The sequence below is a fragment of the Oncorhynchus mykiss genome, chromosome 19 (assembly GCF_013265735.2).
Source record: "Oncorhynchus mykiss isolate Arlee chromosome 19, USDA_OmykA_1.1, whole genome shotgun sequence".
Classification (NCBI taxonomy): Eukaryota; Metazoa; Chordata; class Actinopteri; order Salmoniformes; family Salmonidae; genus Oncorhynchus; species Oncorhynchus mykiss.
In genome coordinates this window covers 13,025,032-13,052,631 of record NC_048583.1, presented here as the reverse complement: position 1 = coordinate 13,052,631, position 27,600 = coordinate 13,025,032, and the positions used below count along the sequence as shown (strand labels likewise).

The window sequence follows — 27,600 nt, the reverse complement described above, 5'->3', positions numbered from 1 at the left end:
GTGAGAAAACATCCACTTGTGTAGCTGATGGATAGCCAATCATCTAGTCATTGTGCTTCTCACTGGGAGGATTTAAAAGACAAACTAGAATTAAAAATCTATTAAATAAGACTTAACCAACGTCGTCTCCCAGATGGTATTTTGGAAAGGTTAATGCTTTGAGTGTGTGTGTGTGTGTGTGTGTGTGTGTGTGTGTGTGTGTGTGTGTGTGTGTGTGCGCGTGTGCGTGTGTGCGTGCAATTCTCAGATAGCACTTATTTTAAAAAGCACATTGTTTATCCACTGCTATTACTAGAAGGTGTGTGCTCGGGTGAAACACTGTAATTGGATTTCTCTGTGAAGGAGACAGAGAACATTTGATCGACAAGGGCGTTCACCGGGAGGAGGAGGAGTATCGACATATCACATTTAGCAGTGTTATGCGCTGGTTGAAAAACTGAGAAGTTGTTCATCGCACTGTTGTATAGTAGTTAAGCGTGCTGTGTGTGTGTGTGTGTGTGTGTGTGTGTGTGTGTGTGTGTCCTTGGTAGGTAGAGATACTGATCCTCCTCCAACACGGTGCTTCGATAGTGTTTCCAGCACTTGACCCCAATTGCTTGGGCTTGTTTGGCTTGGTGATTATCGCTCTTGTTATATGGGTCACACTCAGAGGTACACACACGTGTACACTCTCGAACACAGGTACTCACGCACACACACAAAATATTGAACACACACACACACAAAAGAGTGAACACACACAAACACACACTCTCTACCATTTTCCGCTCTCCTCTCAAGTAGCTCCACACTGAGCTAAGTGACACGGAGTAGGAAGGGCACAGGGTTGGAGTGTCTTGGCTTGCTGTCTCACACGCTTTCATTGACTACAGTACATCACTGTACTACACGACTACAGCGTAGTAGTCTCCACGCAGTCAAACTCTCATCCCAATACAACACTGTAGTACACAGTCTGGTCTCGTAGCTGAAGGCTGTATCAGTATGTTAATAGAACATGTCCCCAACCTGGGGTTCGTTTCCAGTCCCACAGTAGCAGAGCTGTAGAGCTGTCTGTCTGTCTGTCTCTTATGCTTGTCCTAAATGGAAACGTGGTGCTACACAAACTTCTGGGGAAATGACAGTCCGCTCCCAGACCTCCAACTCTGCTCCCCAGAGTCACCTGAGTCAGTGAATTAAATCACGTTATGTTCACCGTTTCCAATAAAGGGAAGGTAAAGTAGCGTGCCTCTCCCGCATGGGGTGTTTTTCTCTCTCTGTCTCTTCTTCTCCCTCCCTCTCTCTCTGTTTGTCGCGCTCTCTCTCTCTCTCTCTCTCTCTCTCTCTCTCTCTCTCTCTCTCTCTCTCTCTCTCTCTCTCCTCCATCGCCCTCAGTCTCTCTCTCTCTCCACGTTAAAATATGAATTTGGTTACTATTACCAAGGGACGTGGTGGAAAATGGCTCTTGCTTCTGCAGATTAAACAACATGGGAAAAGAATGAAAGGCCATTTCCCAGATGCAGCAGCACCTCACATTAATGAGAGCCATCTATCAACTCAAGATGTTTCCCACGGCAACAGGCTCATTATTGGTTGCAATTTATGGGCTGTTCAGATGAGGTGTATCATAGCAACCCCTTGGCTTTTTGTCTGAAAAGGCTTGTGTGTGGGGCTAAAATAACACACTTTTGAAAAGGGCCGGTACAATATAAAGGGTACACTTCACTTGTTGTGTGGCTTATGTGGATACACCTTATGGGGACAAGGACAGGAAGCCACAATAGACTATAGACATGCCCAAAGGCCCTCCTGGTGTCCAATTATGCATACTCAGCGAATCTAATGTCACGCAAAGTATAATATAATGCTGATAGATCTGCATTAAGAAAAAGGGAAGAAAGTGGAGAACACTAGAGGAAACTGCAGGTTTGAGGAGTAAACTATGGAGTCAAATGCGCATGAGGACAGGAATAGTGCGATGCAATAACTGCAGGCTCTATTTTACAGCATCAAATTTCACCAAAGGGATTTCTCAGATGGGAGGACGGATTTCCCAATGGGCTTCAATCTAAAAGTAAGCGACGCAGCCAGACGCAGACTCCTCTCTCTCTTTCTCTCTCTGTCTCGCTCTCTCCTTTACAATGCCCTTCCCAAAAACATTTGTCTCTTGCCGAGATATCAAAATAGCTCCTCTAATTGTGAATCCTCAGCCAGCAGTTACAGTACATTTACTTACACATTTACTTGTAATTACTACGAGTAAATCTAGTTTCTTGTTTCCACCATGCTGATTGGCACTGGCAATCCCACAGGGGTGAGGAATTTTTGCATTTCTCTTCTCCGCCTATACACACCCCTCTATCTATTCCCTATCCCTCTCTGTCTGTTTGAACTCCCATCCCTCTCTTGTCGCTCCACCTTGCCTCCAACGGGCCCTGTGATAGTTTAGTGACATAGTTAATCTGTCTCCGAGGCCCTCAGGAGCAGATCTGTTTAAACCACAGAGCTCAGTATACAGTCACACCCCAAAGAGCACATGCATACTCTGGCAGTGTTTCAAATGGCACCCTATTCCCTATTTAATGCACTACTTTTAACCAGTTCCCATGGGGAATAGGGTGCTATCATTCCTCTCCGGCTAATGAAACCCAAACAGGCATGACATGATATGGAGGCCCCATGCCTTGTTATGGTTGCATTCTCATATCTCCAACTACAGTGGCATGGCTCATACTGAGCATTAAAGTGGAACTGACAGCGTTTTAACTACTTTGCAGAAACAAACAGACAACCCTAATATCAGTCATAATATCATACTGAACATTAAAGACTCTGGCCCATTGCACTATTTGGGGAGATCTCTTCTATGATATCCTACTCCAAATACCGCGATATCCGATATAATCGTTTTGCGGCGTTAATGACGCAATAATTCCAGACTGTGACATTATTATTTATGATATTATAGTCGCATTGTCATTAAATTATCTTTGTATGGTGAAACAATAAGGCTCAGTTCATTCATTTACACTTCATGGTCAACATATTGATAAAACTGCACTGTTTTGATTGGCAAAGTTCAAATAGAGTATAGTCTTGCACTTCACGATATATCATCAATGTCAGATATCACCATATTCGATGTAAATATACATATATCGGCCCAACCCTAGGAGAAACATGTCTTGGGGGACCTCAGAAACTCTAGGTACAGGTACGTAGTGAACTCAGTATGTACACACACACACACACACACAGTATGCGTAGCTACAACAGTCTGAACTAAAGCCATCCTGCACTCCTCAGTTCATCCACATTTTCCTTTTTTCTTTAACCTTTGTTTATCCAGGAAATGTCATTAAGGTCAACTCTTTTACAAAGGAGACCTACATGACATGACCCGGAAACACTCTGCTCCCTATAGGTCTGATGGCCTGATTATCAGGAATATCTAGGCACTTTAATGGAGTAAATTAAAACCATTCAAAGCCATTTAGTCTTAACCTTCGACTTGACTTGACTATAGCCTCCATCTGAGAGTGGAGCACTCAAATCAAATCAAATCCAAGTTTATTTGTCAAGTGCGCCGAATACAACAGGTGTAGAACTTACAGTGAAATGCTTACTTACAGGCTCTAACCAATAGTGCAAAAAAGGTATTAGGTGAACAATAGGTAAGTAAAGAAATAAAACAACAGTAAAAAGGCTATGTACAGTAAAAGTACATTGGTCAGCCAATGTGCGGGAGCACTGGTTGGTCGGCCCAATTGAGGTAATATGTACATGAATGTATAGTTAAAGTTACTATGCATATACAGTATAATAAACAGAGAGTAGCAGCAGTGTAAGAAGAGGGGTTTGGGGAGGGGGCACACAATGCAAATAGTCCAGGTAGCCATTTGATTACCTGTTCAGGAGTCTTATGGCTTGGGGGTAAAAACTGTTGAGAAGCCTTTTTGTCCTAGACTTGGCACTCTGGTACCGCTTGCCATGCGGTGGTAGAGAGAACAGTCTATGACTGGGGTGGCTGGGGTCTTTGACAATGTTTAGGGCCTTCCTCTGACACCGCCTGGTGTAGAGGTCCTGGATGGCAGGCAGCTTAGCCCCGGTGATGTACTGGGCCGTACGCACTACGCTCTGTAGTGCCTTGCGGTCGTTGGCCGAGCAATTGCTGTACCAGGCAGTGATGCAACCACTGGCAGTGATGCAACCTGGCAGTGATGCAACCATGCTCTCGATGTTGCAGCTGTAGAACATTTTGAGGATCTCAGGATCCATGCCAAATCTTTTTAGTTTCCTGAGGGGGAATAGGCTTTGTCGTGCCCTCTTCACGACTGTCTTGGTGTGTGTGGACCATTCTAGTTTGTTGTTGATGTGGACACCAAGGAACTTGAAGCTCTCAACCTGCTCCACTACAGCCCCGTCGATGAGAATGGGGGAGTGCTCGGTCCTCCTTTTCCTGTAGTCCACAATCATGTCCTTAGTCTTGGTTACGTTGAGGGATAGGTTGTTATTCTGGCACCACCCGGCTAGGTCTCTGACCTCCTCCCTGTAGGCTGTCTCACCGTTGTAGGTGATCAGGCCTACCACCGTTGTGTCGTCTGCAAACTTACTGATGGTGTTGGAGTCGTGCCTGGCCATGCAGTCGTGGGTGAACAGGGATTACAGGAGGGGACTGAGCAAGCACCCCTGGGGAGCTCCAGTGTTGAGGATCAGCGTGGCAAATGTGTTGCTACCTACCTTCACCACCTGGGGGATGGCCCGTCAGGAAGTCCAGGATCCAGTTTCAGAGGGAGGTGTTTAGTCCCAGGATCCTTAGCTTAGTGATGAGCTTTGAGGGCACTATGGTGTCCCACCTGGACATAAGTGTTCCTTTGATCCAGGTGGGAAAGGGCAGTGTGGAGTGCAATAGAGATTGCATCATCTATGGATCTGTTTGGGCGGTATGCAAATTGGAGTGTGTCTAGGGTTTCTGGGATAATGGTGTTGATGTGAGCCATTACCAACCTTTCAAAGCACTTCATGGCTACGGACGTGAGCGCTACGGGTCTGTAGTCATTTAGGCAGGTTGCCTTTGTGTTCTTGGGCACAGGGACTATGGTGGTCTGCTCTAAACTCTAAGCTCCACGATAACACTGAGCAAAGGTAACCTACAACCACAATACCATCCACAGTATCAACAGGGGATTCAATGTCAACTGACGATTGTTGCAAATCAGAAGCAATGTCACAATTGAATACCCCCAATATCATTGTCATATTTGATAATGACAACAGGTGATTCCATGTTTGTGATAGGACCGGTGCTGCTCTGATTTCGTCATGGAAAACATGACAACAGTAACTAAACTCTGATACAACAAACACCAACACCACGTGGACCAAAGCAAAAGCCACATCATTTCAGAGAGAAGCTGTGAAATTGCACTGGGTGAAATTGCAAAACTATAAATACATCAATTAATCAATCTGCAATGCAGACACCCTAGAGCAATACAAGCAATCCTATTCACAGTTAGCAATAATAAACACAGCTCTTTGACTAAAAGCTTTTTCGAAGGCTGTGTGTTTTGACGAATCAATAGCCATTCTGTCAAGAAGCCACACAGGAGGATGCTGTTGAAAAGATCTCACATTGACCCCACAGCAATTTGACTGTCTAACAGCGAGAGAGCCCTCCCTCAATGACTAACAACAGGATAGAACTGCACAGAGTCACACACCCCCAAGTCACTTCTAGCGGATGATACATCAGCATGGTGAGCTGTTGGTGTCTATCGGAAGGGGAATGACACACACACACACACACACACACACACACACACACACACACACACACACACACACATACACACACGCTCTCTGATTTGTCAAAAGTTCTGGTTTAAATGAAGACTGGGAAGTTGCCCTGATATTGTCCCTTCATGTTTCCTCCTCCAGGGCTGTAATCAGACCTCTGATGGCTCGGCAGGATCTATTCAATGATGGACAAAGACTGACAGACAGGAGAGGGACACTCTTCCCCATGGGAGATAATAGCTCTCAACATAGAAAGGGTAAGAAAAGGCCATAGACACACACACACCAGGCCCCCCGTGTCCGTTCTGGAGTGTAAAGTCACAAGCTCTGCTGTTTGGCTAATGCGTAGCAACCTAGCAGGGCTGAATTACGTTGAAGTTTGCTACAAATCTATTAATCAAATTAAATAGTGATCCGTTATGCACATTTGTCATCACACAGGACCACGTGCTGACACAAACCAATCACTGTCCGGCAGGCCCTCATCCACGCTCTTTGCACGTGTCTCTCAGGCAGGATGAAAACAACTGCATGGATCATGATCCTTTGCAAGTTACGGCCACTTTCACCATGATCCTTAGTGATGTTTTGGTGCCATTCAGCCCCATTCGGCAATATGGTGAGCTTCAAATTAAAATACTTCATGCGCCATTGGGAGTTTTTTATAGAAATACGTCAGCGCTATCACTATCTACTGGTTTTAATGTCTATGACACACACACACACACACACACACACGCACTTGCCAGGTAATGACAGTCTTCCTGATCTCACTTGGTGCAGCGTGTCTCAGCTGCAATCTCCTGACACGGTCAGATGAGGTGTCCTGTTCTACTGGGAAACGAATGACTCAAACACAACAACAAGTTGAGTGCCTCATCCTCAGACAGCAGCTCCAGACATTATACCACTCTGGGCCCCCGGGGATACAGAGGAAGTCAGCGGGAGGGAAGACTGTTCCATATTCAGCAGAAACAAACCAGACAACATGGTGGCCTAGCAGTCAGGCTGATGTCCTGATCCTTGGTTCATCCATCAACCTGTTGAGTCTGAGTGTGTCTGGGCAAGAGTGTCCGGGTGTTTGTGAATGTGTGTGTTTGTGTTTTGGTTGTGGGAAGCAACTAAAACAATACTCAGTAACTGTGTTTAATAACAGTTTTATCTGAATTTATTTTTTATTATTCTGAAACGTACTGACTACAGCATTCAATATAGGCCTGTATCCATAGCTTTTTTCTATACTGGATATACAAAAGTATGTGGACACCCTTTCAAATGAGTGGATTCGGCTATTTCAGCCACACCTGTTGCTGACAGGTATTTCAAATTGAGCACACAGCCATGCGATCTCCATAGACAAACATGGGCAGTAGAATGGCCTTACTGAAGAGCTTTCAATGTGGCACCGTTGCTAGAGCTTCCCCGGTCACCTGTAAGTGCTGTTATTGTGAAGTGGAAATGTCTAAGAGCAACAACGGCTCAACCGTGAAGTGGTAGGCCACACAAGCTCACAGAACGGAGCAGTGGATTCTGTGCTTCCAACTATGTGGCAACAGTTTGGGGAAGGCCTTTTCCTGTTTCAGCATGACAATGCCCCTGTACAAAAGTCAACAAGAAGCAGCAGCAAAGAAATTATTTAGATGAAACTGTTGCTATTTTGAACCATTTCATGTGTCTGAAGGCACAAACTCCACCTTCCCTGCGGGCCCAGAGAACAAATGAAGTGCACTATTAGCCTACCGCTGGCCAATCGGATGGCTCAGATTACCGTGTCTGCAGTAACGTAGTAGGCATAAAAGAAAGCTACAGCAAAATTGATACTGTGAGATTGCGAGAGAGAGACTGTCAACGAATAGGGCAAAGAGCTTCTGTTTTTATGAGTGAGTTCATGTTTAAGTTCTTACTCAGCACTGTCAACACTGTATTCAACACTTTTATAACCCATAAAATGCCCGTTCTTCCTATTTCCACTCAGCTCTACAACAAGCACTGCAGCAGTAATGAATGAGGAGGAAAGTGTATCTATAGTCTTGCATTGTTGCTATTATTAGTGGCTTGGGTCTATTTCACTTTCTCTGTTCATAGGAGAAATAATGCGGTGCAACACGAGTTTTACCATCAGCTGGAAGACGGTGTCCCTTCTTGGTCAGTGTCAGCGGAGGAAAGGCAGAGCCGAGGGATGTTGAGAGGCGGACCCTCAGTCTGCTCTCTCCCTCCGCTGAGACTGACCATCAGATGCAGGCACCCTCACCCCGGTAAAATTACAATTAAAATCAAATGACTTCAATGTATGATCATTCAGCTGTGCTACACAAATAATACATTAACAGATCACATTAGCCTACCTCCAAAAATTGCCCGAACAACAATGCAATGGCAGGTAAATTCAAGCAAAAGGCCAAAAGCGGCGGTAATGTATTGGGCCTATAGCTTACTGTACAAACCTCATTGCTACAGTACTGTTTATCATTGGTTCATGTTGCATAGGCTTACGTTTTTTAAGTCATGTTAAAAAGAATCTGAGCGGAAGATATTAGCTTGCAAGTGGTCTTGACTCAGAAAATGTTGGTGACCACTGTTCGAGAGTTTTCCCTGTTAAAACTATCAACGTTTCTCTTTACTGTGGCAATTGTGACATGCAATATTAGCCACCTTCAATGCAGCATACCAAAACAAATGCAACAGATTTTGTTGTAGGCAGAACGCATCGGAGTAGGACTCTATTGCATTTACACTCACTACTCAGCCGGCATAAACGGAGATGCAGTAGGCTTATTTACAAATCAACCATTGCCACATATGAATCTGTGCCAACTGGACTATGTTGACAGCATGAGCGGTCATGAATAGATGCGCTTGTTTTGAGATCAAAGCGAGAGCTGAATGTAGCCACATGTGCACATTTTGTTCATATCTTTGCTAGTTAGTGAGCTATTAACCTAGTTATAGATCATATGTAGTCAGTAATAGGGGACTGATTGCTTCCTACAAGAGCACCAAATGTATACATTTCTAGACCTCTTTGAAAAGCAAGTCAGGTGAAGAGCTTTTCTTTTGTCTTAAAGGGGCAGTGTTGTATTTTTAGACAGGCTTGAATAAAGTAAGTAGCCACTTCGCAGAGGGTAGCACAATTTGTCTGATTCTCTGTAATGATGGTATGGGAATAATAATGCATTTTATTTTGTAAAGTGGTTTCTTGCATCAATCAACACAACATAAACAGGTTAATGTCAAGCCCTGCATGTTTTTAAAAAAGTATCATGAAATGTAGGTCTACATTGAACACCACACATTGTCTGCTACTGTAGGCTGAATGATAGAACAGCTATTTCCATGTTAAAATGTTAGGGGATGCATTTTCTCCATTGTTTTTTTATGGTTGGCCACTCTGGTAGCCCTACATTATGATCAAATAGCTACAGTAGCCTCACATGGCCTAAATTTGCTCAGTGCCCCCACAATTTGAGGGAACATTGGAGCTGACCTCAACCCCATTAAACACCTTTGGGATGAATTCGAACACAGGCTGCGGGCCATGCATAATCGCCCAACATCAGAGCCCGACCTCACTAATGCTCTTGTGGCTGAATGGAAACAAGTCACCGCAGCAATGTTCCAACATCTAGTGGAAAGCCTTCCCAGAAGAGAGGAGGCTGTTATAGCAGCAAAGGGGCAACCAACAACATATTAATGCCCATGATTTTGGAATGAGATGGTCGACAAGCAGGTGTCCACATACTTTTGGTTATGTAGTATATGTACATGCCATTCCAGAGCATACACCATTCAAAAACTGAGCCTCACATCTAATACATTCCTCGTGTTTAGTAGGAATAACATTAGCAATGTAGAAAATACAATTGAGGAAAGGAACAATCTTATGTATCATTTCTCCGCCTTTCAGACCACCTGTGGCCTCCCTCTATCCTCTTCTGCCTCCTGTCCTCCACCTTCTCGATCCTCTACCTCTCTCCTCTACTTCCTCTCTCCTCTCCTTTACCTCCTCTCTCTTTTCCTCTACCTATCCTCTTCTCTACATCCGGTCTCCTCTTCTCCACCTCCTCTCTCCTACCTCCTCTCTCCTCTCCTCTACCCCAGGTGACTACCTCATGAAGCTGGTTGAGAGAATGCCAAGAGAGTGCAAAGCTGTCATCAAGGCAAAGGGTGTCTATTTGAAGAATCTCAAATATAAACTATATTTTGATTTGTTTAACACTTTTTTGGTTACTACATGATTCCATATGTGTTATTTCATAGTCTTGATGTCTTCACTATTATTCTACAATGTAGAAAATAGTAAAAATAAAGAAAAACCCTTGAATAGGTAGGTGTTCTAAAACTTTTGACCAGTGGTGTATCTCCAGTCAGATGATCATCATGACGCCTGGCAGGTTCCCTCCCACCCTCCCAACCTCCTTCCTCACCTCTCTGCTTCCATCTGCTCTCTGGGTCTGCAGCTCAAGCCCATTACGAGTGTTGGGAGAAATAACCTCAGCCATGAAATGGAAGAAGTGCTTTGAGAGAAAAAAGCCTCAAACCTGATATGGTGAGAAACGGGAGGGAAGCCATGTGGATTGGAGAACCAATCATGTCTGTGACATCCACCTCAGCTACTAATGCCCTGGCGGTTATATAGAGTATAGTGTTAGAGCTGTAGAAGAGTGGAAGAGCTATTTGTTGTTCTAGGTGAATTAACCCTGTGAGTACAGCATTGTTTCCCCTATGTTTTCTCTCCAATATGGGTCTCCAAGATGGGTCAAGTAACACCTGTATATTCTAAAAAGAAGAAAGACAAAATGTGCTGGTTTAAGACAAAACAATGGACTATGTGGGAGCTCAATCAAGACTGTTGGAAAAGTCATTTACCAAATGTCAGTCCACCAGGAGAGGCAGTGGAAGGACATTTCAGTAAAGAAATTACTGGGAAAGGAAATTGTAGGAAATTCTAAATCCATTATGGCTTTCATTTCTTTGGACTTTTTGACTTGGCTTGTTTTTAAAAACTTTTATCCCCAGGTTGCCTCAGTTTGCAGTTAAAAAGTAAAGAGCATTTTTCCCGCCCCCACCCAGTGATGATCTTACTCCAGCCGTTCTTTGGTAAATGACTCCTATATGAATAGAACACTGCTCCTGCTCTCTCCTGGCAGGTGGCCTAGTGGTTAGAGCATTGGGCCATTTGAATGCCTGAGCAGACAAGGTGAAATAAAATCTGTAGATTTGCTGTACTACCATTGCTGACACTGTACAACAACACATTTCACTGCACCTATCCGGTGTATGTGACAATATATATTTTTCCTTTCTCTCTCTCTCCTTCACTCCAGCAGAAAGAACGGTTGATGGTGGTGAAAAGTGATGCATCCGTTGATTAAGGTGACGTATCCGCTGATTTAGGTACCACACATACGGTAGTCAAGATGGAGGACTGTGGAACTGCAGGACTTGGTATCGATTGATCATCCCGACTGCTAGAGGATTTAAAACCTTTTCAACAGCAGGAGGAACATTTGTCATGTTAAAGTACAGTACAGCCTGCTACAACTGCTCCCGGCCAGACCTTGGGACCCGGTAATGCGCTGACAATATATTAATATACAGGGCCTTCAGAAAGTATTCACACCACTTGACTCTTTCAAATGTTTTTGTTTTACAGCCTAATTTTTAAATCGATTAAAATCCTGACTTTTATTGTCACTGGCCTACACAATGTAAATGGGACCATATTTTCATGTTGCACACCTTTAAGTTGTCTCACTAAATGCTTTTAATATTTGCATATGGATTTCTAAAATGTATAGTTGGCTTGAGGTTTTTTGAAGTCGTTGAATTTTAAGCTATTGACATTTAAAAATATTGCTCCATGTAAATTGTGTAATTAACTGATGGTCACTAACTAGCCCCATAGGGATATCGAATGTCAAACCAAATTGACCGGCATTACGAATGGGTTGCGTGTAGCTGTGCTCCGAATTGATGATACTTTGGTGCTGCCAGCTGTGGGCATGTGGACAGGGTTGAAATAAACCCAACCCAAGGAAAACTGTTATGGTAAACCTTAATTCTGTGACGTAAAATGTTTTCTTAATTATCTCTCAAATCTCTGTTTTGAACGAAAATGAATTTATTACCAAAAATATCCTATTTACATTTTGTAGTCAATTTTGACCCTGGAACATTTTTTTCTGACTAATGTCAATATTCTACCAGAGAAGTTGTTTGTTGCCTTCACTTGTCTTTGGTCTGTCAAGAGGGGATTTGCAGTGCTTCGCACCCTGTGACCTTTTCCACATTTTGTTGTGTTACAAAGTGGGAATTGAGTTGATTTAATTTGGATTTAATTAGATCAACGATCTACCCAAAATACTCTAATTTCAAAGTGGAAGAAAAATGCTGACATTTGACACACAATTATGAAAAATAAAAACACTCATATATATATATAGATTAGATTAGTATTCAGCCCCCTGAGACAATACATGCTAGAAACAACTTTGGTAGCTATTACAGCTGTGAGTCTTCCTGGGTAAGTCTCTAAGAACTTTGGACACCTGAAATGTACAATATTTGCACATTTTTCTTTTTAAAATTATTCAAGCTCTGTCAAGTTGGTTGTTGATCATTACTAGAAAGCCCTTTTCAAGTCTTTGACACATTTTTTGCAGTATTACTTAAGTGCCTTGTTGCATGCTTTGGAATATTTTTAGTTCTGTACAGGCTTGCTTCTTTTCACTCTGTCATTTAAAGTGCATTCTGAAAATACACACAATACCCCATAATGACAAAGCAAAAACAGGTTTTTAGAATTTTTTGCAAAAACCAAACCATGAGGTCAAAAGGAATTTTCCGTCGAGCTCCGAGACAGGATTGAGGCACAGATATGGGGAAGGGTACAAAACTATTTCTGCAGCATTGAAGGTCCCCAAGAACACAGCGGCCTCCATCATTCTTAATGGAAAAAGTTTGGAACCCCCAAGACTCTTCCTAGAGCTGGCCTCCAGGCCAAACTAAGCAATCAGGGGAGTAGGGCCTTGGTCAGGGAGGTGACCAAGAACCTGGTGGTCACTCTGACAGAGCTTCAGAGTTCCTCTGTGGAGCTGGACAACCATCTCTGCAGGACAACCATCTCTGCAGCACTCCACCAATCAGACCTTTATGGTAAAGTGGCCAGACGGACGCCACTCCTCAGTAAAAGGCACATGACAGCCCGCTTGGAGTCAAAAAGCACCTAAAGGATTCTCAGACCATGAGAAACAAGATTCTCTGGTATGAAGAAACCGAGATTGAACTATTTGGGCTGATTGCCAAGTGTCACGTCTGGAAGTAACCTGGCACCTTCCCTACGCTGAAGCATGGTGGTGACGGCATCATGCTGTTGGGGATGTTTTTCAGCGGCAGGGACTGAGAGACACACAGGATCGAGGGAAAGATGAACGGAGCAAAGTACAGAGAGATCCTTGATGAAAACCTTCTCCAGAGTGCTCAAGATTTCTGACCGGGGAGAAGTTTCACCTTCCAACAGGACAATGACACAGCACAAAGCCAAGACAACACAGGAGTGGCTTCAGGACAAGTCTTTGAATGTCCTTGAGTGGCCCAGCCAGAGCCCGGACTTGAACCCGATCAAACATCTCTGGAGAGACCTGAAAATAGCTGTGGAGTGAAGCTCCCCATCCAACCTGACAGAGCTTGAAAGGATCTACAGAGAAGAATGGGAGAAACTCCACAAATATAGGTGTGCCAAGCTTGTTGCGTTATACCCAAGAAGACTTGAGTCTGTAATCGCTGCCAAAGGTGCTTCAACAAAGTTCTGAGTAAAGGGTCTGAATACTTATGTAAATGTCACATTTCCATTTTTCTTTTTCTTTTTTATAAATCAGCAACAAAATAAAATCGAATAACCTGTTTTTGCTTTGACATTATGGGGTATTGTGTGTAGATTGATGATGGGGGGAAAATACCATTTAATCAATTTTAGAATAAGGTTGTAACGTGACAAAATGTGGAAAAAGTGAAGGGGTCTGATTACTTTCCGAATGCACTGTATGTTAATATTGTGGAGTAACTCAAATGTTTTTTTCACATCTACCAATCGATGCCCTTCTTTGCGAGACATTGAAAAACCTGGACTTTATGATTGAATCTGTGCTTGAAATTCACTAATCGATTAAGGGACATTGCAGATAATTGTATGTGTGGGATATAGAGATGGGGTAATCGTAACAAAATCAAGTTAACCTCTATTATCGAACACAGATTGAGTCCATGCAATTTTTATGTGATTTGTTACACATATTCTTAATCCTGAATTTATTTATGTTTGCCATAACGAAGGGGTTGAACATGTATTGACTCAACACATTTCAGCTTTTCATATTTTATTTATTTGTAAACATTTCTAAATCCATAATTCCACATTGACAGTATTGTGTGTAATTTATTGACGGTCCCTAACTACCCCCGGAGGCTATCAGGCTGAAGCTTATTGGTGAACGAAGTTGGCTAGCAAGACTGGTTAGGCTGTTTTAAGTTATCTAGAAGGGTGAGTGACTGTAACTGTGTACTGTTTTGGCAGAGTGAATGTACAAACGCTTGCCACGTGCAAACACACACACACAAGAGACACCCACATTAAACCCCCTTCCCAAGACAGCTCTCATTTGTCTTCAGTCATGGCTGCTGCATTTCTTAATGAGTAAGGTAAAAAACAAGGTCAAATCAGTAAGTTCAGACCCCCTTTAACAATTCCCTCATGTTCACATAATAGAAAATAATGAACATTTAAAATGCGGGGAGTTTCTACCCATGAATATCATCATTGATTAGTGTGATAGTTTCCAGGGTCCCTATTGGTACCTTGAATTTAGTTGCTTCTGGAGTACATCTGCAGCTTCCAGCGTACTGCAAATTGCAAAGTGGTAAATGTTTTTAGTCACCAAGCATCACCGTGACAAAACGCAACATTCATTGTAATCATGTTTGCCATTTCGGAGTCACATCTCACTAACTATTGAAGCGATAGGAGCTGACAACATATCATGATGATGTGAATTAAGGCAATAACTTTCAACTCTGTCAGCCCGCAAGTCTTTCTCTCCTCCCCCATTTCCCCTCAAACGTCTTCTCTTAGCCAGCTCCGAAACTCACATGTTTCAATATGCCCCTCTTCTTATTTACTAAAGGAGAGCTGGCATGTCAGAGTCACAGTCCCTGGGCTTTGCATATCTTACACGGTCCCTGATTACGACAGTCAGTGGCGGCAGCAGCATCAGCCAGCCGTCCGTGAAGACCGCAGCAGGCTCGCAGATTTACACCACGGCCCCGGGGCAATGGCATTACACGAGACATTGGCAGGAAAAGCCTGGTCTACATGAAAGACAGCGTTCACGGGATCCCTGCTGCAGCCAACCGAAACCACCAGGGTGCCGTCAAAACCGCCGTTGACGGTAATGGTGGTACTGAGCCTAATGGTGGCTCCTGTTGCCCTTGGACTATGTCGTTCCAAACATTTTAATTGCTCTGTCTTGTTTAAGACACAAGACAAAGAATCGTATTAGCATCCAGAAAAAACATGCATACAGTAAAGTATTTAGCATTTGTACGATTTTGCTGAACAATGTGCTACCATGGCAACTGTAACAGTTAGATTTCTAGTAAGAGACGACACAAACACACAAAGACACACATTTTATTATTGCGCTGTTGCTTTAAGAGGAGAGGACAGTTGATTAAGTGAGATGTCTCATTGGTTAGTCATGTCGTCTTACTCGATTACTACGGTCTCTGCAATGGGGTCAAGCTAGTGAGCACAGACGAACAGCCCTCTAATGGCTTACTACTGCAGCCTAAGTCCGCTTTTCCCTCCAGACCTTAGCAATAGATGTTGATGTAGTACTGAGCAGAACAACGGTCCTGTTGAGGGGCGTTTTACACCTTCCCTTGTGTGTATGATAGTGCTGAGCCATTAGTGCTTTTTTCGGTCCGTTACGGTTCGACTACTAAAAAAAAATCCCTGTTTACGATTTATATATATTTTTTTAACATGAAATATATGATGAAATAATGACGTTACAATGATTTTAGAGCTTTTCAAATTCCAAAGCCAAAAATGGTAAACATTCAATTACGAAAACATTGAAAATATTCCGTTGTCTCTGTCAGCTCCACATTGGGTAGACATCAATAGAAAAATAGGAAATTACTATGAAATAATAAAATATTTCAGTTGTGTATATTGCTTAGTTTTTATTTGATTACTTTATTATTTGAATTCCTTAAAGTAATAATCTCATTCCTGCTCAGGCAGTAGCAGTCCGCCTGCCAGGCCATCTAACGTTATGTGCTCCCCAGACTGTACCGTCTTTCGTCATCCTAATTAGCTAGCCTAAGTACGCTGCAGCGCTGTCTTATGAAATGATTTGACTAGTTCTTCAAAGTAGATGAGGTATACTTTCACAAACTCTCTCTGTCCCTCTCGTTTTGTGTTGTGTACATTACTCTCATGTGGTCTATGCAGTCTGTGTGTATCTAACCTAAGATAGCAGGCGTAAAAGTGTATCCGTCCAGAGATCTGCACACAATGATGAGATGCGTCACTACAGTCCCTGGTTCGATTCCAGGCTGTTTCACATCCGGCCGTGATTGGGAGTCCCATAGGGGGCGCACAATTAGCCCAGCGTGAAACCAATTTGGCAAGAGTGAAACCTTGTGCTTCGCCTCTACCTCTCAGATCAGTCTGATAAGTCTCTGAGCCTGAAAAAAATGGCGCAATAGATTATGGTAATTGAAAAATTAATTAACCACGTTTATGTACTGAACTAGGTTGAATATTAGCTTAGTGAAAACTACAATTCCCTTCAGCCAAGTGTCCCATGGTTCTTGACTGATTTCTCCAATTTCTCTCTAGAGAAACAGCACGTTGGGCTCACAACAAAAAAACGAACTAAATGAGGGGCGGCAGGGTAGCCTAGTGGTTAGAGCGTTGGACTAGTAACCGGAAGGTTGCGAGTTCAAACCCCCGAGCTGACATGGTACAAATCTGTCGTTCTGCCCCTGAACAGGCAGTTAACCCACTGTTCCCAGGCCGTCATTGAAAATAAGAATTTGTTCTTAACTGACTTGCCTGGTTAAATAAAGGTAAAAAAAAAAAAAAAAAAAAAAAAAAAAAAAAATATTCAAGTAATTGAACCGACGTCGGTCAATTAGTTGTTTAATAACCAAAATCCGGTTAATCGCTCAGCACTATTGCATGATAACATTTTTAGTATACAGACTGTAATATGATCCGTAAACACTTTCCACACAGAGATAGACTGAGGACGGAAGTGGTCGAGGTGTATAAAAACACAGAAAAAAAACTATGCCGATGGAAATGATGTACTAGCAGCCTATTTCCTAGTGTTTCACTTTATATCCATTGTGTTCCAAACCCTTTTTACACAACAGCGATTTTTAATTAACTATGGATTGGAGTGTGTGAGCAGTAATGAGAGAGAACTGAGCAGGTCTTTAAAGGGGAGAGAAACATTTTCTCGATTCGTTTTTATAAGTAAATTAGGAGTCAATTTGATTTGTGCCTGACGTTTTGAAGACGGGGTAGTCATTGTATTTCTCAGCTATATTATACTGCTAAAATTCTTTACCAACAACCCGGGGGCCTTCATCCGATCTTCTGTCTCATCCCATCTGTTGACACACCCATACAATCTGCTCTACCACCAGAATATATTACTGCATGACCATACTGACCAACGTGTTTTTTTCAGAATCTCTAGTCTATTTCGTCTATTTAAACTGGTATAGACCTACATACCCTGACAGAGGTGCTTAATTGGATTCACCTACTTTTAAACAGGGGGAGTTTAAATAATGAACCAGGAAATTGCTGCCTGTAGGAACTGGAAGTTCCTTAAAAAAATTATAATCCTGAAATAGAAAATGCACACAAGCCCAATGTGAATGCTAATGCTTTCTCTTTCTTAGAATAAGTTAACTTCCTCAATAATAAGGAGATGAAGGACAGTTTCTGTGTTGTACATGGTACTTTAGCATTAAACTCTTCTTGTGTATTGAAGAGCTTTCAGTGCAGCCTTCCTTCCTGTCTGGACAACCATGGTGATTCCTTTCCACGGCTGTGACCTAATTTTCCACTACAATTTGCTGATGATATTTCATGTAAAAACCTAACTGAGGGAATAGGGCTGGTATAAAACTTTCAACATGCACTACCACTAATGTGAACTGTCACAAGTGCTGTCTGCCATTAAATACGACAGGCCCCTCTGTTGCGCTGCCACCAAGCCCAGTTAAATACCATCTGGCATCACGCTGCATTAGTGAAGCCACATTAAGCCACATAGAACATGAATCTTTCTCAGCTCCAGGTGTTCTGGGGAATGTGCAGCTCTGGTCTGGCAACACACGGACTCTATGGCCTTTTACTCTCTGCAACAACACCACCCTGCACATTTTATTATCTGCGAACTAGGAGAGATAATAATGTCTCCACTCAGACCAATGATTATCATACAGAACCCATCCCGTACAGTCCACAACCCTGGGTGATACTTACAGGAAGAGAAACAGTCCACAGTGATACAGCTCATCTGACTTGGAAAACATGTACAGCTCCACTTTAAGACCCTGTAGTAGTACCCACTGGTGACTGTACTGTAGCTGCCACCAGGAGAGGAATAGAGTTTAGAGGCAGGAGAGAGAGGAGAGAAACTCATCCATTTAATCACCAGCAGTAAGACTCATGGCGGTGGTGATTAAAGTAAAACAAAGAGCCATTTCCCCTCCACCTCTGGAGTAGTGATGGCCAGAAATAGAGAGAGAGAGAGAGAGAGACCAGAAAAAGAACCAGAGAGACCAGAGAGATACTTTTTTGAAAGAGAGAGTCGCCTCTCTTTATGGCCCCGCCTCTCCTATCCTTTCTCCCCTCCCATCTCCTCCCCTCCCCTCCCCTCGCCTCTAGTCTGTCTGCTCTCTGGTCCAGCTGCTCTGCTCCCATTAGAGCCTCTCCTCTCCCCTCCCATCTCCTCCCCTCCCCTCGCCTCTGGTCTGTCTGCTCTCTGGTCCAGCTGCTCTGCTCCCATTAGAGCCTCTCCTCTCTGGCAGGTGTCACCCTGTACCAGATGCATGGCCGTCTCCCAGAGCCCTTCCTGTCCCATCATTAAGCCATCAACGCTGCATCACTGGGGACAGAGAGAAAACAGGTTGTGGCAGGAATAATCCTGCTACTAACCTGTCCAGATGAATACCACATGGGCCTGCCAGACAAATGTTAAACAAAGCAGGAGCAGACAACCAACAGGCCGCTACCGCAGGATAGAGATGAAGAGAGAGATGAAGAGAGAGAGAGAGAGAGAGACCAGAGGGAAAGAGAGGGATGGGCTCCTCCTCGTCAATCTTAGTATGTAGAAAGGTGCTCTCCTCTCCCCTTCCCTTTGTGCTGAGCTCAACCTTGTTAGGATAGAGAGGTGGGTCCTCAGGGCTGACTCCTCCTACCTGTTAGGATAGAGAGGTGGGTCCTCAGGGCTGACTCCTCCTACCTGTTAGGATAGAGAGGTGGGTCCTCAGGGCTGACTCCTCCTATCTGTTAGGATAGAGAGGTGGGTCCTCAGGGCTGACTCCTCCTACCTGTTAGGATAGAGAGGTGGGTCCTCAGGGCTGACTCCTCCTATCTGTTTGGATAGAGAGGTGGGTCCTCAGGGCTGACTCCTCCTATCTGTTAGGATAGAGAGGTGGGTCTTCAGGGCTGACTCCTCCTATCTGTTTGGATAGAGAGGTGGGTCCTCAGGGCTGACTCCTCCTATCTGTTAGGATAGAGAGGTGGGTCCTCAGGGCTGACTCCTCCTACCTGTTAGGATAGAGAGGTGGGTCCTCAGGGCTGACTCCTCCTATCTGTTAGGATAGAGAGGTGGGTCTTCAGGGCTGACTCCTCCTATCTGTTTGGATAGAGAGGTGGGTCCTCAGGGCTGACGCCTCCTATCTGTTAGGATAGAGAGGTGGGTCCTCAGGGCTGACTCCTCCTATCTGTTAGGATAGAGAGGTGGGTCCTCAGGGCTGATTCCTCCTACCTCTTTGGATAGAGAGGTGGGTCCTCAGGGCTGACTCCTCCTATCTGTTAGGATAGAGAGGTGGGTCCTCAGGGCTGATTCCTCCTACCTCTTTGGATAGAGAGGTGGGTCCTCAGGGCTGACTCCTCCTACCTGTTTGGATAGAGAGGTGGGTCCTCAGGGCTGACTCCTCCTATCTGTTAGGATAGAGAGGTGGGTCCTCAGGGCTGATTCCTCCTACCTCTTTGGATAGAGAGGTGGGTCCTCAGGGCTGACTCCTCCTACCTGTTTGAGTTGAGCAGGATGGATTTTATCCTTCTCAATCAACTACTTGTCTGTTTTTCTCTCTGCTGCTAGAACAGTACGTTCTCTCTCTCTCTCCCTCTCCCGCTCCCTCCCTCCTGCTCTCTCTCTCTCTCTCTGAGTCAGCCAACTCTGCCTGCCATACCCTCAGGCTCCACAATAGAGTTGGGACCAACACACCATAACACCACCATCAGCGATGGGAGTATGGGAGAGGAATATACTAGCGGTACCAGACCTGGGTAATAATAACAATTTCAAATTCTTTAGCTTTGCTTGATTGAGCTCGCCTTGTTATATATAGCCATGTTATTTTTTACTCGTTATTGTTATTCAGTGTGTATTCATCCCTTGTGTCTCTATATTGTTGAAAAAAGGAACCGTAAGTAAGCATTTCACTGTTGGTCCACATCTGTTGTTTACGAAGCATGTGACAAATACAATTTCATTTGACTGCCTGGCGCAATGGAAGCAATAGAAATGTCCCAAAAGTGCAAACCACACCCACCTGGCAATCCAGCCAGGCTCAATCAAACACAAAAAAAAGTATTAGAAAGATGTGGGAGAAACACAGCACACCAGCGATGCGGAGATGGGAGATGGAGAGGAATACAGTAGTAGTACTAACACAGGTAGGTACACATGTACAGGAAGCCCCACGTTCCCAACTGTCAACCGCATGCAGCATTTTAATGGAGCTGCTCAGAGCGCCGAATCTAATTAACAAAGTCGTGCTTGAATAACACTGAAAGACAGCATTATTGTAATCACTGTCAGTTGTCATCTGAGAGACGAATTAAAAATCCAATTAGTTAAACTAGCAAGTAGCTAGTGCAGTGAAGTCACTTCAGAGCAGAGATGAGGCTGCCAAACTGTAGGCTAATAACTGAGCCAAGTGGATCCTCCAGTCCTTCAGTGTTGGTCAAAACCTGGCTGTTACCCAAAATGGCACCCTATTCCCTATATATTAAAGTGCACTACCTTCGACTAGAGCTGGTCAAAATGAGTGCACTACAGTATATAGGGAATAGGGTGCTATTTGGGACCTCACCCTGCTCACTGTTGTCCACTCTTGCTGCATGTAAAGTACACTATTAAACACGCCTACAGTGCACCATGTCGGGAGTTGAGTCAAGGGGAGTTTTATCAAACCCAAAATCAAAGCCAAAACTGAGAGAGGAGGAATATTTTCTTCTGAAGAAGATATCAGATCAAATGAGTTAACGTAGTGAGCGTAATTTGAGTGGAGATGCATTATTTAAAAGGGAATGGCTGAGTAGGAAAGTAGAACTGCCATGCACTGTACCGGAGCAGGGCTCATGTTTTCTTCTTAACACTGCCTTTCTAAGTTCCTTTGACAAGTGTTGAGGAGAACTACATGTAGCTCAACTAGCAATTGAATTGCATTTTGCTATAAGCTTGGTGCTGGCTGAATTCCAATCTCGGTAACGTTTTCAGTAGTTAATTACTTTGCCATGTAGTGGTGGTTCTCAAACGGGGGGGGGGGGGGGGGGGGGGGGTACTTCAGAGTACTTCAGAGTGCAGTACCTTTACAGTCATACATCTAACACTCTTGATGTCTGGATTAATCAAGTCTAATTCATGCAGGAGTCGCTAATGCAGGATCAAACGTGGTAAAGCACCATCCTCGAGCGTGCCCCTACTGCGCCTCTGCATGGCGGATTTAGGCCCTAGTACCCCATTTAAAATACAGCCCATCCATACTTCCAGCAGCTTCAAGCACCATGGGGGTTACACGGTGGGGATGGCCTTGCAAGCCCATAAAAGAAATGTCAGGCATTAGGAGTTATCTATGGCTCTGTTGTGCAGAGGTGGCCAAGTGCACCAACTAGCCCCGTATTGCCGTAGCCATGATTTGTCATTTGGGCCGGGTAACAAATGGGCCCATCTCGGAGACCAGGCATATTCATCCGTCTCAGGCAGGCAGAGGTACTGTAGCACTGGGCAGAGCTTGGGCCCATCTCGGAGACCAGGCATATTCATCCGTCTCAGGCAGGCAGAGGTACTGCAGCACTGGGCAGAGCTTGGGCCCATCTCGGAGACCAGGCATATTCATCAGTCTCAGGCAGGCAGAGGTACTGTAGCACTGGGCAGAGCTGGGTTGCACAACACAACTCTCCCCCCAGTTTCTCTGTTTCACTGGACTAGATTTACCAGCTCCACCATCTAGGGAAGTTCCCCCTCCCTCTGCACCACCAAATGATCAGGTCTGGGAAAATGTCAAATGTATCACGGATACACAAACAGGCTACGTCGGCATACACACACAGACTACGTCGCCATACACACACAGACACAGATATTAGACAAACGTACTACAGCATTGATACGAAAGTGATGAAATGTTAAATGAGCAATATGCTACAAAACCTACAGAATGCATGTCATCATGATATGTCTTTATATCTATCAATCAATCAAATTACATCAGCAAATGTCACAAAGTGCTATGCTGAAACCCAGCCTAAAACCCCAAACAGCAAGCAATGCAGATGTAGAAGCACAGTGGCTATGAAACAATCCCTACAAAGGCAGGAACCTAGGAAGAAACCTGGAGAGAAATCAGGCTCTGAGTGGTGGCCAGTCCTCTTCTGGCTGTGCTGGGTGGAGATTATAAGAGTACATGGCTATTTAAGGCCAGATTGTTCTTGAAGATGACTACAATGATCCAGCTGTCTAAACCACTGCCTCCATATCACATATACCGCTGCAGCATGGGTTTGGATCTGGCCTCCATCTTTCCCACTGTCTCTCCTCTATCCAATATAGCATACGATGCAAAACATATACTGTACCTTTAAACTAAACAGGCCATGTGCATACAATGTGTGAGGCACAGCTGGGGTTTTATGCTGCACAAAAGCCTTCTCATAAAAAGGACATGACTGTGTACTTGTGTGAACCATTGTTGATCTACACAAAAGGCGTAATCATCTACCATTGATGAACACAACACACTGGTAAACTATAGTAAAAAGGCATGATTGGCAAGCTCTAGCTGGATGGTGGTGGCTTGTCAGTCCTCTGTTGCTCAGTATTTTTTCTCTCTGGCTTTTTCTGTACCTTAACCACAGTAAACCATAGTACAGGCCTGATTCGTGGCTTCATTTGTCCACTGTTGTCCATACAGGGCGGACGACAAAATAGTATCTTCTCTCTGTCTTTTTCTGTCCTGTTTTCGTCTCCTGTTCTGTTGTGTTTGGACGTGATGCTCTTCTCTCTGCCAGGACTGGCATTAGCAGCTGGACTGGATTCACCACACAAACAACCACTGCTGTTTGTAATTAGCTCCATATTACACAATTAGACTCACTCCCAGGCCCTCCCTTTTTCTTGTCGTCTGCTCAGAGTAAATGAGCTAACAGGGTGGGCAGAACAGCTCCTTCAGTTCCCATGTAACTTCCTTTGTAAGATTTAGTTGACGGTTATGCAGATGATGTGTTCAGGACATATTCTGTAAGCTTACAAGTGAAAATAGCAGAAATTTAGCCGCCAAAGAAATCTATTACAATGTTCCAAAAATTGACATTATACCCCCACTAAATAAAACGCATTCTCTAAAGGGCTATGACAGTGTTGAATTGAACACCCTGACAATTGAAGTGAATGGGTAGAATAATTGCCATGGATCCTTCATCGCGGACAAGAAATTCAAAAATGACAGAACAGGAAAGCTTTCAGTTTGTCTGGGCGTATACTTCCACCCCTGTATTTTTGTAAAGGATTGGGGAATCGATCCACAGCGGTGATATGATAATTGCAATGTTCTCCCTCTAGTCTGACTGCTCTCAGCGAGATAACCAATCCTCATTTATAGAGTGATAGAGGAGGTCCAATCTCGTTAGGATGGAGAGGAGGGGGAGAGGAAGGAGGAGGAGGAGAGGAGGGGGTTATCTGTCTTAAGCCAGGCTGATAAAAGTGCTCTGTTCTGGGGTCTGGTCGTCAGGTTATCAGGCCTGCTGGAGGATCAGATCACTACTGACTGAATGGAGCTGGATGAGCTGCTGTATCACACAGCTCCTCATTGGAAACGGAGCAGTTAGATCCAAGTCTCATCAGTACAGTGTTATCACACACAGCTTTTCATTATTGGATTTTCGCTGTGATGGAAACAGGTTCAGCAGCATCATATACTGCCCTCAAACTCAAACCTGGACCTTGGAGCCAGTTCCACTGCTTGTTTTCATTGTTCCCCTCTAATCAGGGACGGATTTAGACCTGGGACACCAGGTGGACGCAATTAATGATCAAGGTTGAAAATAAAATCAGCTCTGGACCTCGTAGGGTAAGAGTTGAATATCCCTGATATACTGTATAGCCCAGCAACCTTTCAGTTGTATGAAAAACAAAAAATAATAATATCCCAATGACCCAGGGCAGTGATTGGGGACATTGCCCTGTGTAGGATGCTGTCTTTTGGATGAGACTTTAAATGGGTGTCGTGGCTCTCTGTGGTCACTAAAGATCCCATGGCACTCACTGTAAGAGTATCGGTGTCCTGGCTTATCGGTGTCCTGGCTAAATTCCCAATCTGGGGCCCTCATACCATCATGGCCACCTAATCACTCCCAGCTTGCAATTGGCTCATTCATCCCCCCTCCTCTCCCCTGTAACTATTCCCCAGGCCGTTGCTGTAAATGAAAATGTGTTCTCAGCCAACTTACCTGGTGAAATAAGGGTAAAAAAATATATATATTTTATACATATAATAATATATGCCATTTAGCAGACGCTTTTATCTAGCGGGTCTAGTCATACGTGCATACATTTTACATATGGGTAGATCCAAGTCTAATCAACTGGGAAAAACAGTACAGTGTCAAGTCCACATACTCCAGTCCATAGTCCAGCTACATGTAGAGCTAAGCATGTACAGCGAACAGTAGGTGCATTCCAAAGGCTCTATGAGCAGGAGACATTCTCTGTGATGTCCATAGAAGCCTATATGATAATGTACAGACAGCAGTGTTCTATCTATTAAGCGCAGTAACCCCAAGTCCATAGTTGTACAGTAAGTGCACTCTAAAGGCTGTAAGAGCAGGTAGAACATTCTCTATTCGTTTCGTAGAAGCCTGTTATAATGTACAGTAGCATGCTACAGTACCTAGAGCATGAAGTAGTGCTTCACTAACGAGCCCAGGGTTATATTTAGAATCCACTTACATTCACGGCACGCTGGCACGGCTGACAGAGGTAGGACTTCTGGTAATGATGCAAATAAAAAAGCGGGAAATGTGCCCGTAATGATTGATTAATTGCAGTGCCATTTGGAAGCGTTTCAAGGCTAATTTCCATGGTACCGACCCTAACCGACGACACACTTTAATGTTCTGCGGGGATAATGGAAGACAGCGAAACACCGAGAAAATGGTTCAAGTCAAATTAGGCGGGGACAAATACATTTATAAAACAGGGACTTACGCAGACTTCTCCATAACCAGTCAAACAGACAGGAGTCAAAGGGGTTCAGTACCAAGAAAGTAACCTGTGAACCAGGTCTACAATAGGTCACAAAGTACAAGCTCATTGCTCCTGAATGAAATGAGTAATATGCTGTCCTGTCTCAACCTAATGACTTTGGGGATGTTGTTTACTGAAGTTTGAGGAGGAAAGCCAGGGACTGTCGTGCATCATCTTCATCAGAGAGAGTAGCTCATCTGCGAGCCATAGTCTGGGATAATTTGTCGGGGATGGAGACAGCAGCGACGGTGACAGAGTGTGTGTGTGTGTGTGTGTGTGTGTATGTGTGTGTGTGTGTGTGTGTGTGTGTGTGTGTGTGTGTGTGTGTGTGTGTGTGTGTGTGTGTGTGTGTGTAAGGTTCGGGGAGGGTAGCTCAAATCGGTCGTCTCGGGTGTCCAAAATAAGCGATGGCTCAGCCAAGAGCACGGCCATCAATCACGGAGGACACTTCTCTTAAGGATGCGGTCATGTGGAGTCGGTGAGCGTGTGTGTTAAGGTTGAGAGTTATGCTGAGCAGAGGGCCAGGAGGGCAGCCAGAGACTCCAGACAGTCCCCTGGGGAGTGCAACACGTCAGTTTGCAGGGAAACGGGGAGAAATACAGCTCCGGAGCTACGGAACCAAGACAGCTTCTTTCATTGACCTTTACCTTTCATTGACCTTTACCTTTCATTGACTGGTACTGACAAAAGAGCCTGGCTGTCAGCGTCATGGAGAGGCAAAGCAACTTTGGATGGAGTTAACTTGACTTCAGCAATTAGGGCTGTGTTGTTTCTGTTGGGATCTCAGACAGAGGCAGTGGTGAACGGGGGGTGGGCGGGGGGAGGGGGGGGGGTCTGGTTTGGGAAGTTAAGTAGCTAGGAATGAATTGAGCGTTTGTTGGTTCGTTCGGTTGGTGTGTTTTTGTTTGGATCCCAGAAATTAGAACGGAGGGTCTGGTTGCCAAGTCAACAGGCCACCTTATCAGAATACAAAGTGTTTAACCCGTGTTGTCTGAGAACAATCATTTCGTTGAGCATATATTGAGATAAATGAATTAAAACAAAGTGGGTCTATTTAGTGTGCTAAATCAAATGGGGCAGACCGAGAACAAGACAGAAGGGTACAACCAAAATTGAGCCCTTTCCCCTATGTAGTGCACTACTTTTGACAAAGCATGCATAGGGCACTGGTCAAAAGTAGTACATTATGTGGAGAATAGGGTGCTATTTAGGGTGCAGACAGGGTGTGTGTCTGATCTCTTGCCTTGTTGCCCAGAGCAGTAGGTCTTTGATCTGCAGTGTGGTCAAGGTGGGCCAGAGAGATAACTTTATCCTTGGAAGGACCTGGGACTTAGCCAGTCTAAGCAGGGCTGGTTGGCACTCTCCTATTAAGATATAATGGCAAGGTTGGCAAGGTTGACCCTGACACACACACTCACACTCATTGGACGCATACACACTTGCGTGTAGACACACACACATGCACACACACCGCCAGCTAACTCTACAGTGTATAGAGGACTTAGAAGAGAGGATAGAGAGGCTACTCCATATAAAGATCATACAGTGTGTGTGTGTGTGTGCGTGTTCTTCTGATATATACTGTATTAGAAATCCGTCTTGAGTGAAAATAAAAAATGACGTGGGATTGTGTGATTCAATACAATGCCAAAATGAGAACTTCAGAAAGAAAGACATCACTGTGGCTCTCAGAACTGATGGAGAATTCTCAACATTTAATAGATTCTGTGACCTGCCTCTGCCCTCTATCTCTGAGCCAGAAAGAAAATAAACGCATGCGCACGCACACACATACACAGACACACACACAAAGGAAACACTCTGAATATCACAGACAGCTTCATGATGTGTCTGGAAGAAGTACTAAAAACCACATAATACACAGGAACATTTCAAGTCCTTCCAAGAACTTACGTAACAGTACTTTGGTATTATACTGCATATAAATGATTAATATTATTTGCTAAGGCAAATTCAGCTG

The 27,600-nt window shown here is 44.2% G+C and overlaps 1 protein-coding gene across 2 annotated transcripts in view; it reads right to left on the bottom strand.

Moving 5' to 3' along the window:
* The window catches only part of LOC110497384 (polypeptide N-acetylgalactosaminyltransferase-like 6), a 231,440-nt gene that overhangs the window by 122,270 nt on the left and 81,570 nt on the right, over positions 1–27,600 (bottom strand). The gene's annotated exons all lie outside the window — the stretch shown is intronic.